The sequence below is a fragment of the Hydra vulgaris genome, chromosome 10 (genome assembly GCF_038396675.1).
Source record: "Hydra vulgaris chromosome 10, alternate assembly HydraT2T_AEP".
Lineage (NCBI taxonomy): Eukaryota > Metazoa > Cnidaria > Hydrozoa > Anthoathecata > Hydridae > Hydra > Hydra vulgaris.
In genome coordinates, this window is record NC_088929.1 from 30,820,001 (window position 1) to 30,830,940 (window position 10,940).

Here is a 10,940-nt window from a genome sequence, read left to right on the forward strand (position 1 = left end):
GATAAACCATTATTGTTATTTTAACTTTTTCTTAAAATAAATTCCAAAAAATATAGTTTAAAATGCTTATTGTTAATAACTTTAACAAAATATTTTTGATGTTAATACTTTTAAGTAAATAGTTATTGACAAAGGATTATATTTCATAATAAAAATGTAGATGTTTCTTTTGTCACATTTATTTTAGACAGAAAAACTTTGAGTTAGCAAAGTTCATTTAATAGTGTTACTTTTGCATTGAGTTAAAAAGAGTAATAAATGTTTTTTTTTTCTCTCTAGAATCAAATTTTAAAAAAAACTTGAAATTTTTGCAGTTATATAGATTCTGACTTAAATAATATTTTATTTATATATAAATATATATATATATATATATATATATATATATATATATATATATACAAAATTATATAGTTTTGTAGATATATATACAAAATTATATAATTTTGTATATACATACATATATATATATATATATATATATATATATGTATATACAAAATTATATAATTTTGTATATATATATATATATATATATATCTACAAAACTATATAATTTTGTACATATATATATATATATATATATATATATATATATATATACAAAATTATATAATTTTGTATATATATATACAAAACTATATAATTTTGTGTATATATATATATATATACAAAATTATATAATTTTGTATATATATATATATATATATATATATATATATATATATATATATATATATATATATATACAAAATTATATAATTTTGTATATATATATATATATACAAAACTATATAATTTTGTGTATATATATATATATATATATATATATATACAAAATTATATATATATATATATATATATATATATATATATATATACAAAGTTATATAATTTTGTATATATATATATATATACAAAACTATATAATTTTGTGTATATATATATATATACAAAATTATATATATATATATATATATATATATATATATATATATATATATATATATATATATATATATATATATATATATATATATATATATATATATATATATATATATATATATATATATATATATATACCCATGGCGGATCTAGCTTGGGGGCCCAGGGCTTGAATAGCAAGGGGCCCTAGCCCTACACGAATAAAAAATTTTAATTGATTATGCGATTAATAGCGTTTCGGTTCATTCTCAATAAAATAAAAGACAATATTAAAGATTAATTGTTTTTATTATTATTATTCCTATTCACTAACAATCACAAATATCGTAAATATTTAAGCATAATAAATTCATAACAAAAACAAGTTATTTAATTCTAAGATTTTTAATGACGCAGTTTTCGAACCTTATTAGGGCATATTCCTTTATAACCTCATCGTAGTTTAATGACTTTGTAATTTTATGTTCTATGGATAGAAGCATTAAATCAGCCAATCTGTCATCACTCATTGTATTTCTTTGCTTATTTTTAATATAGCTCATTCTGGAAAATGATCTTTCTGCTTCACAATTGGTTAGAGGCATTGTAAGGAAAATTTTCATTACTGTGTACAAATTCCTGTGCTTTTCGAATAACATATCCAATTTCTTGACACTGGCTGTGCATTTTTAAGCCGTTTTTTAAATAGTTCTTCGGAAAAATATTGATTTTGTGTTTTTGAAATTCTGCACAAAACTGCATAATCACGTTTATGGAAACCCTTATTTTGAAAATATGTTGTATCTTTGGTTAAACAAAAATTAATGAAATCGCTATTTAATATATTCGGCCATGTGCCCAAATCACAAAAATTATCTTCGGAGGGCAGTTCAACGATGTATGGGGATGTTTGAATTTCTGATGATTCAAATATTGAAACATTTTGATCATTATTTTTATCTTTAATTTGAGCTGAAGATGTTTCGTCGATCTGGGATTGGATTGAAAAGAAGTTGGTTAATGTTTTACATTTTTCTATTGCGTCTGTTCTGCTAATTTTCTTTTTTGACACCCACTTTTATATTTACGACCCATCATCGTTAAACCTATATAGAAATAAAATTTATATAAATTTTATTTAATATGTTATAATTTTAATACCGAGCGAATGAAAAATAATCAGTAGAATTTGCACAAAAATAAACTTAATCATTCAAAGCTGAGTCACAGGTGCACTATTTTTACAAAAGCTAGCAAAGACACTTAATTTTTCAATACAAAAGCATTTGAACATCATCGTAGCGATAGCAATGCCAATACAATTTTTATTCTCTATTCTAAAAATTTAGTTTTCGTTCGCTTGAATTTTCACATACACTTACTTATGTTTGAAATAATTAATTATTTAACCACTTTTACATTTGATAAATGAATATTCACGATAATATGTAAAATTTCTCTTTTCATACAGGCCCCTTACTGGTCGGGGCCCCGGGCTTTAGCCCTATTAGCCCATATATAGATCCGCCACTGTATATATATATCTATATATATATATATATATATATATATATATATATATATATATATATATATATATATATATATATATATACAAAATTATTTTTGTATATAAATATATATATATATATATATACATATGTGTATATATATATATATATATATATATATATATATATATATATATATATATATATATATATATATATATATATATTTATATATATATATTTATACAGTAAACTCCCGGTTATTCGAACCTTCAAGGGGTATAAGAATTTATTTCGAATAACCCGAAACTCAAATAACTGAATATGCTCTTTAAAATGACCTACTTTAAGTCTCTTTCAAATTTTAATAAAAGTAGAAAGTAAAAAAGAAAAAGACCCTTGGAATTTGGTGCTACTTCAGTTTTATCCTTGTAAAATAATAAATATTTTACAATTCATTGAAAATATAGTCCATTTTTTATTTATTTTTTGTTCCTTAAATGTGTTTTTTATCTTCAAGGGGAGCAAAAATTGTTTTGAATAACCGAAATTTTGAACAACTGCAGGTTCGAATAACTGCATTTCTGCATAACAGAATTTGCATGAGTTTGTTAAAGAAAATTCACAGGAAATAAAAATTGCTTCGAATAAGCAGAAAATTTTAATAAGAATTTTGAAAATGCCATTTTGAATAACCGGGAGTTTACTGTATAATAAATAAATAAATTTGTATATATATATATATATATATATATATATATATATATATATATATATATATATATATATATCATTTATATATATATATATCATTTATATATATATATCATTTATATATATATGTAATTTATTTATCTATATATTTTATATATAATAATAATAATCCATTTATTTAACCATAAAATATGAAATTTACAATAATATTTATAAACTCACATAAATAAGGTTAGGTGTCACTCATATAGTTAATAACTAGTCAATGGAGTGATACCTGAACGTATAATTATAAATTATATATATAAATATGTTATATATATGTATATATATATATGTATATATATATATATATATATATATATAGATATATATATTTATATATATATATGTATGTATATATATATATATATGTATATATATATATATGTATGTATATATATATATATATATATATATATATATATATATATATATATATATATATATATATATACATATATATTTACTTTTTAAATTTAATAATAATTATACTAATTTAACAACATTTTTTTTTTTACTTTTGCTTTCTGTCTACTAATGGTACAAGTTTTGTTTTTTGATTTAGATTCTGCATCTCAATGATATCCTGGCCTATCGATACGATATCCTGTTAATTGTATTTTTATATATTGCATAAATATATATGCAAACACTCACACACATAAATTTTAAAGAAAATATTTATATTTTTATATATATATCTATAAATTGTATATGTTAAGCTTTTTTATATTTATCATTATATATTACTGTTTGTATTAAAAATTGATTTTGGAAATATTGCGAGGGCAGAGTTAAAATTACAATTTAGTTTTATTTTCCAATTCAATATATATTATAGCCACGTTTAATTACGTTTAATAATATTTTGCGATATTTTATACAGCACTTTTAAGCGTTGATTCAACGTTATATTTCAACCTTTACTCGACGTCTTTGAGTCACGTTAAATCGACGTTTTACTAACAACGTTACAAATCCTTGCAAAATAGACTGCTTTAACAGCGTTTATGCAACGCTTTTTAGGTAACGTTTTTTCAACGCTAAGTTGCGACGTTTATTCAACGCTTTTTATGTAACGCTTTTTCAACGTTTAGTTGCGACGCTTTTGTAACGTCATTTAGTAACGTTTTTTCAACGTTACGCAATAACGTTTAATCAACGTCTATTAAACAACGTTACATATCTTTGCAAAATCGATTACTTTGTCAACGTTTCCGCAATATCTTTTGCGACCGGTTTTCAACGTTGATTCAACGTTGTCATGTTTGCTGGGTTCACTTATTATTATTATTAATATTAGTTAATTGTATATTATAATACTAACTGTTGTTATAGTATTACAAATAATCTGCCCTGTACCATTTTTTTAACGCAGTTAACTAAATCATAGAAATTGAACAATTAAAAGCAATTATTGAAAGCAACTAAAACCAAAAAATTAATTTATACATTTTTTTAGAACAAAAACTTAAAATTATTGAAATTATTTTCAAAACGATCTTAAAAAATTATGATATCGTTATCTTCATCATCAATATCAAATTCATATGTATTTTTATCGCCTTCTGTCATCAGACTAATTTTGATTTGATGCATGTCTTCCACGATCCAATCAATAAAAATATCTTTAAAGTAAGGTACATTAGCACATTTTATAAGTATTATTATACTTCACATTGTTCACAAGCGAATGTGAATATTAAGTGATCAATAGTGGGAAAAAGAACTTATTACTGATCCTTGTCTAATTTACTTCATTATTGAGCAAGATATCAACTTTTTTGGATAAAGATACATCACACATCAACATCATACATCAACGTACATACACACACATAATACAAACCTTGGAGGCAGTCATTAAGCCAAACATTCGTTTAGTCGAATTGTTTTCTTTGGTTCCCTGGAGGGTCAAGATATCTGTAATTAACTGTATATTTATATATATATACATATATATATATATATATATATATATATATATATATATATATATATATATATATATATATATATATATATATATTGGTATATATACATAAAAATATATATTTAAACTTTTTAAGTTTAAATATATATTGGTATATTTGAAGTCTGTTGTTAAGATATCTTAGCTCTAACTTGATCATGCTGCTAGCAACTTTGAATAACTTTTTCTTTTTTTATAAATACTAACTATTTATGAAATAAGAAACTTATTTAACTATTTGTCATCTATGCAACTTGATGATTTAGGTTATATTATGTGTAAAAAAAATTATTAGCAGAAAGTTGTCATGAATAGTACAATATTGACATATCCAAGACAACTATGTATGATGGCAGAGTAATAAAAGTTAATTAAAAAAGTCATAATTTACACTCATTATTACTTTGATAATGTTTATATAATGACATATCTATTTTATGACCAGGATGTGTTTTATTTATTTATTTTAATTTAAACTCCATTACAGTTGAACAGCTCGACATTAACAATACATTATAATAAAAAAATATTTTTGTTCTTTAGAGATCTTCATCGACTGGCTTCTCTCTCTGGCTGAGCATTATATGCACATGACAAAGCAAAGTCGATATATTTAAAAATGACTTTATTGTACACTTTAGCACCTATATTATCTAAGCCTACATTAACTACCTATTTTTTGCTTTTTCAACTAAAACTATAAATTTTTGTTTTGCTCTATTGTGCAAGCCATTTTTATTTTATTTTAATAATGCAGCAAAATATAAAAAAAACAACAACGGTAAAACGAAAATATCAACCTACTTTTGGAGTTATGTTAACGCCTGCAATCCAGTTTATCTATGTTCTTACTTTACTTGATGTTATTATACCAATCCCTAACAAAAAGAATATAATAAATACTTTACATTAGGTTTGATAAAGATTAAATGGTCTTTAATACTACTCTTACAAATATAGATAATAAAGATCCCTTTGATTCGTCTTTGTGGAAGTGGACTGTGTTTATCAACTATTCGTAAAGTATTTTCTTTTTCCTTATCTTCTTCTTAAAAAAATCATTTTGAAACCCAAACGAAGCTAACCTAGATGCAACCGTCGTTTTCAGTTTCGCATCTTAAAGGATTTGGGGCCAAGAAAAGTGACAAGAAAAGCTTTTAAAAACTTTGTCTCGTCATCCAAAGAAATGCTTTCAGATTGAAGAAGGAGGCCGACATTGTTGGCACATAGTAAAGCCTTGAACCAGAATGAAGTCAAGACAATGAGTTCAAATGATCTAATCCACTTTTTGAGTGCCTTAACTAAAGTCAGTTGATGATCTTCTAATTCAAGTTCTTTAAGAACTTTCAAGAACTTCAGTATATCTTTTGGTTGTTGAGAAACTTTTTCTAGATAGAACTGAATTGTCTTATTGTGTTTTCCCAACAGCTCTAGGGTGGCTTAAAATTACCATCATTATACTCGTCCGGCATGTTTGATGAACCTACACATATATGAACATAATATTGAAATAAAGATTACATCTAGATTAATATTCAAAGCAACATTAAAAATATTTTATGAACATAAACGGCTAACAGACCTCGGAAACATAGATTTCTCGAAGCAGATGGAGAGTGACGTTTACGACGCGGCGTAAAATTTCATACCACTAAGATGCCTCATTTCTTATTAATTTTTCAAGTTCTGAATATAATTTTTCAAGGCTCCAAAGGCTGATTTCGAGAAGATGTAGTAATTTCTGCGTTGAACATGACACTGGTGGCTTTTAACCTTTTCTCCTAGCTTTTGTCAATTATCTTTTGTTCCGCCATTCCACATCATAAGGAAAGACTGAAATCCAGGGACAAAATTATGCTTTTATCCAAGAGGCAGGAACTTTTTTGTTTGTGGAATCTCAAGGAAAAAGTGCCGGACTTCGAGGTGGTCCATTTAGTATGACTAGATTGTGTTCGACTTTAGATCCTCTTCCACAAAGCGGGATCGTTTCTAACTGCTTGATCACCCTGTTGAATTGCCTCTTGATCCTAAATTAAATAAAACATTTGAGAATTGTGATATGTTTTTAATATCTGCAGATATTAAATAATATGTTTTTAATATCTGCAGGTTTTTCATAAAATAACAATGCGTCCTAAACTCACCCGATTATCATCTTCTTCTTCAAAGATCGTTGAAAAATTTGAAAGGGAAAATGGCATTCGTGGACTCAAGGGTTCATCAACGCTGTTGGTAGCATGGTCTGTCTAAAAAAGAATTGTTTTTACAGTTTTGGAATGAAATTGTGAATATAAGATTGTAAATAAAAAAATAAAGCTGTTAACCTATACCTTGACTACTCGGTTGGACGTAGAGCTATTAGATGACCTTTTTTTTTGAACTTTATCGAAGCCACACTCTTCCAGTGTAGGTTTGTTCTTGTATTCTTTTACAACTTTTTCGACAGCTTTTTTTCTGCCTTGAGACTCTGAATCATGCTTTCGAAAACTGGACATGACGTTTTTACTCTAAGATGAATGTTACTTATTTCTAAGCAAAATAAAGAAGTTTTTCATTTGTTTATTAATCGAAATGATTTTTTTTATATAAAATTTAATTCTCAAAGGAATTAAAGAGAAAAAGAATTAAATGAAAAGTGTTGGAATGAGAGTAACTCTACTGATTTATGTAACATAATGAAAAAAAAAATTTTTAGAAACATTTTTATTTTAGTACAATGAAATAGTTATACAAAATAAGTAATTATACATCAGTGGTTATATGGGTCCCAATATCTTTTAATGGACGTTTAAGTTAAAAAATGATTAACTTAAAAAAAAATTATTTCGAATTGTTATTAGTTTGTAACGTGAAATTATTGAGAATAAACATAATTTGCTAACAGCTATATTTATAAGCCATTGTATCTGTTGACCTAGAAGGCACCTCTTTAAGGAGGTATGGGTGCATGGTGCGATTGTACCCTAGCATCCCGGGCCAGTCCGCCATTGATGAACTTATACTGCATTATGGTATTATAACCAGTACGGTAGATGACATGATAACTTGTACTGGTTATCATGCTGGTAGATGGCATCTGGTTTTCATGCTGGTAGATCACATGCTAATCAACTTTTTTCAAATCAAATTTAGCATTTATAATTTGTTTGTTTACTACTGAACTTACAAGACGAGGTGGCCGAGTGGTTAAGGCGATGGACTGCTAATCCATTGGGCTCTGCCCGCGTGGGTTCGAATCCCATCTTCGTCGTGACTGTCGAAATTTTATTTAACTTAACTTTTGACTTTAAATTAAAGTCAAAATGTAGAAACATTAAAGTTAAAAAGTTAAAAACATTTTTAAAAATTTAAAAACATTAAAATTTAATGTTTCGATTGAATCATTTTTTTATCAAACTACATCGCAGTATCAATTTAATCTTTTTTTTTTTTTAATCAAAAAAATTATAGTACAATAATTAATTAATGGTTATAGAATGGTAAAATATATTAAATAATAATGGTTATAAAAAACTAATTAGTTATTTAAATAACTGTAACTAATATGGTAATAGAAAAAACGGAAAAATAACGTAAGATACACCTTTATATATATTTAATAAATATATTAAATATTACAATAATATTAAATATTTTAATAAATTAAAGTGTATCTTATACCTAATATTAAGATGTATATTATACCTAATAATGTAATGTTTTCCGCCTAATATGGATCCGCTTCTATGTTTTAGTATAGTTAAAATTAAAAGCAAAAGCGTAATAGTGAGTGGGTTGTCAGAGTCATAGCAGTAAAAGGACGACGAAGATGGGATTCGAACCCACGCGGGCAGAGCCCAATGGATTAGCAGTCCATCGCCTTAACCACTCGGCCACCCCGTCGCATCGAATTCCGACACGATTTTAAAATGTATATAAAATAAAAATTTTTAATAATTGTAAATTAAATAGCTTGTTGATCAAAATTATTGATTGTCGATTAATACTGAACTGGGATTATTTTTCTTTAATCTTTAAATCATGGTTTAAAGCAAACAATCTGTCTTTGAACAAACTATGAAATAACCAATTGTACTTTATTTATTGAAGTATTATATTTTCAGCAAAATATTTTCAGTAATTTTTTTTTTTTAAATTGTAAAAGGCGATAAATTGATGAAGTCTTTGCTACTTTAGTATTTTCGCGCGTTAAAACAATTAAACCAACTAATGGCCTCAATTTCAAAAATATCTATGTTGTATACGTTATTAGTGGTAAAAATTTTGTCTTTAAAATATTAGGTTCAGTTTGCGCAATCTAGAGGGATGTAGAAATACGAAGTTAATTTGTGCACTGATTGCTTCACAAAATCGACTCTCCAATGAGCCAATTAGATTAGTTGATTGAATTAATTAGTATGGAATCGTTCTTCTGAAGAACACCTCAACACCTACGTCTCCCGGATTACTTTTATGTTTTTTTCCCGCATTGTCTTAGATTTAATATATATATATATACTACCTTCTGCGCGAGTTGTATCGTTTTCTCAAGCATATCCCAAAATAGTTATTGGAATTCTGGAAGATTGACTTAATTAGCTTGAAGAGCCGACTAACTGGTTTAAGTTGGTTAACTGGCTGTATGCTGTGAAATAAGCGCTGGACTTTGATGAACAATAAAGCTGATATTTATTTGTCGTGTCGTGATACATATTTTGCGTGTCCATTTGCAAGAAATAAAAATTCTTTCAGATGGAAATAAATACCTTCAAATTTACTACAACAAATTCAAATACTTTTATATTTGCTTGTCTATCTTGTCTTGCTTAGAAAAGGAACATTTGTGACAGAAGATCTTCATTTTGGGCTTTCGTGAAAAAAATGCAATAATTGCTTTAATAGTGACATTAGTGTTTCGTATCACAATAACGTCATTTAGATAATTACCATAGAGTTGAGTCTATAATATATATGAGATAAATCCTTTGAATTTTTGCCTGAACACCATTTTCTTTCCCAATCATTGTGGAACACCTATCATAACCTTGACTGAGCAGATTATTAAGGAGAAGGCCAAATGTTTTTCAATATTGAATAATACAATCAGTTATTGTGAAAACGTTCATATCTTTCAGTTAGAAAAACCAGCAGCACGGTCAAAATGGTTTTTCTTTAAATACTGTCTCCTCCCTCAAATCCATACTTACAAAATTATCGGATATATCCTTTGTATTATGTTTCCCAATTAATTCCAAATTATTTGTTCAGTAAAACTTTTTTGAAATAATAAGATACAACTTCTTTCTGTTATCTTTAAGAATTTATTTTACTGAATTATGTATCTGACAAAGAATACTTTTATTAGGATCTCTTATTGTTAAGGCCAACTGTTCAGCATCTCATTGAGCACCACAATTCTGAGCTCATATGGTTTTTAGCATAATCAGTCAAATGTTTATACTTAAAAGGATTAGTAATGAAGACACCTTAAATTCCTCTTTAAACTGGTTATGGAAATAAAACAATAATAAAAATATCCAAAACACCTTTTAATCTACGTAAATATGATAACCAGGGAGTATACTGGGTAAGTCAGGAAATCCTTAATTAGCGTTTTCGATTTCAGAAATGTCGCCATTAAAGTTGTATGGCGTATAAGGCTGGTATGAGTCAATTAGCTGGTATGAGTCAATTAAAATACTCACAGTCAATAGAAATTTTCCTACTACACTTTACATAGAGTCCAAATCTAGTATCTCCACTTTCATATTTGTCAGATTTGAGAAGTAATGCTG

General features: G+C 25.9%; 2 non-coding genes across 2 annotated transcripts; one reads left to right on the top strand and one right to left on the bottom strand.

Annotated features, from left to right (window-relative positions):
• Window positions 1-8,334: 8,334 nt before the first annotated feature.
• trnas-gcu (transfer RNA serine (anticodon GCU)) lies at window positions 8,335-8,416 on the top strand. The gene has a single exon. It is a non-coding gene; the product is annotated as a tRNA-Ser (tRNA).
• A 550-nt stretch (window positions 8,417-8,966) lies between these two features.
• trnas-gcu (transfer RNA serine (anticodon GCU)) lies at window positions 8,967-9,048 on the bottom strand. Its single transcript has one exon. It is a non-coding gene; the product is annotated as a tRNA-Ser (tRNA).
• Between the last annotated feature and the right edge of the window lie 1,892 nt (window positions 9,049-10,940).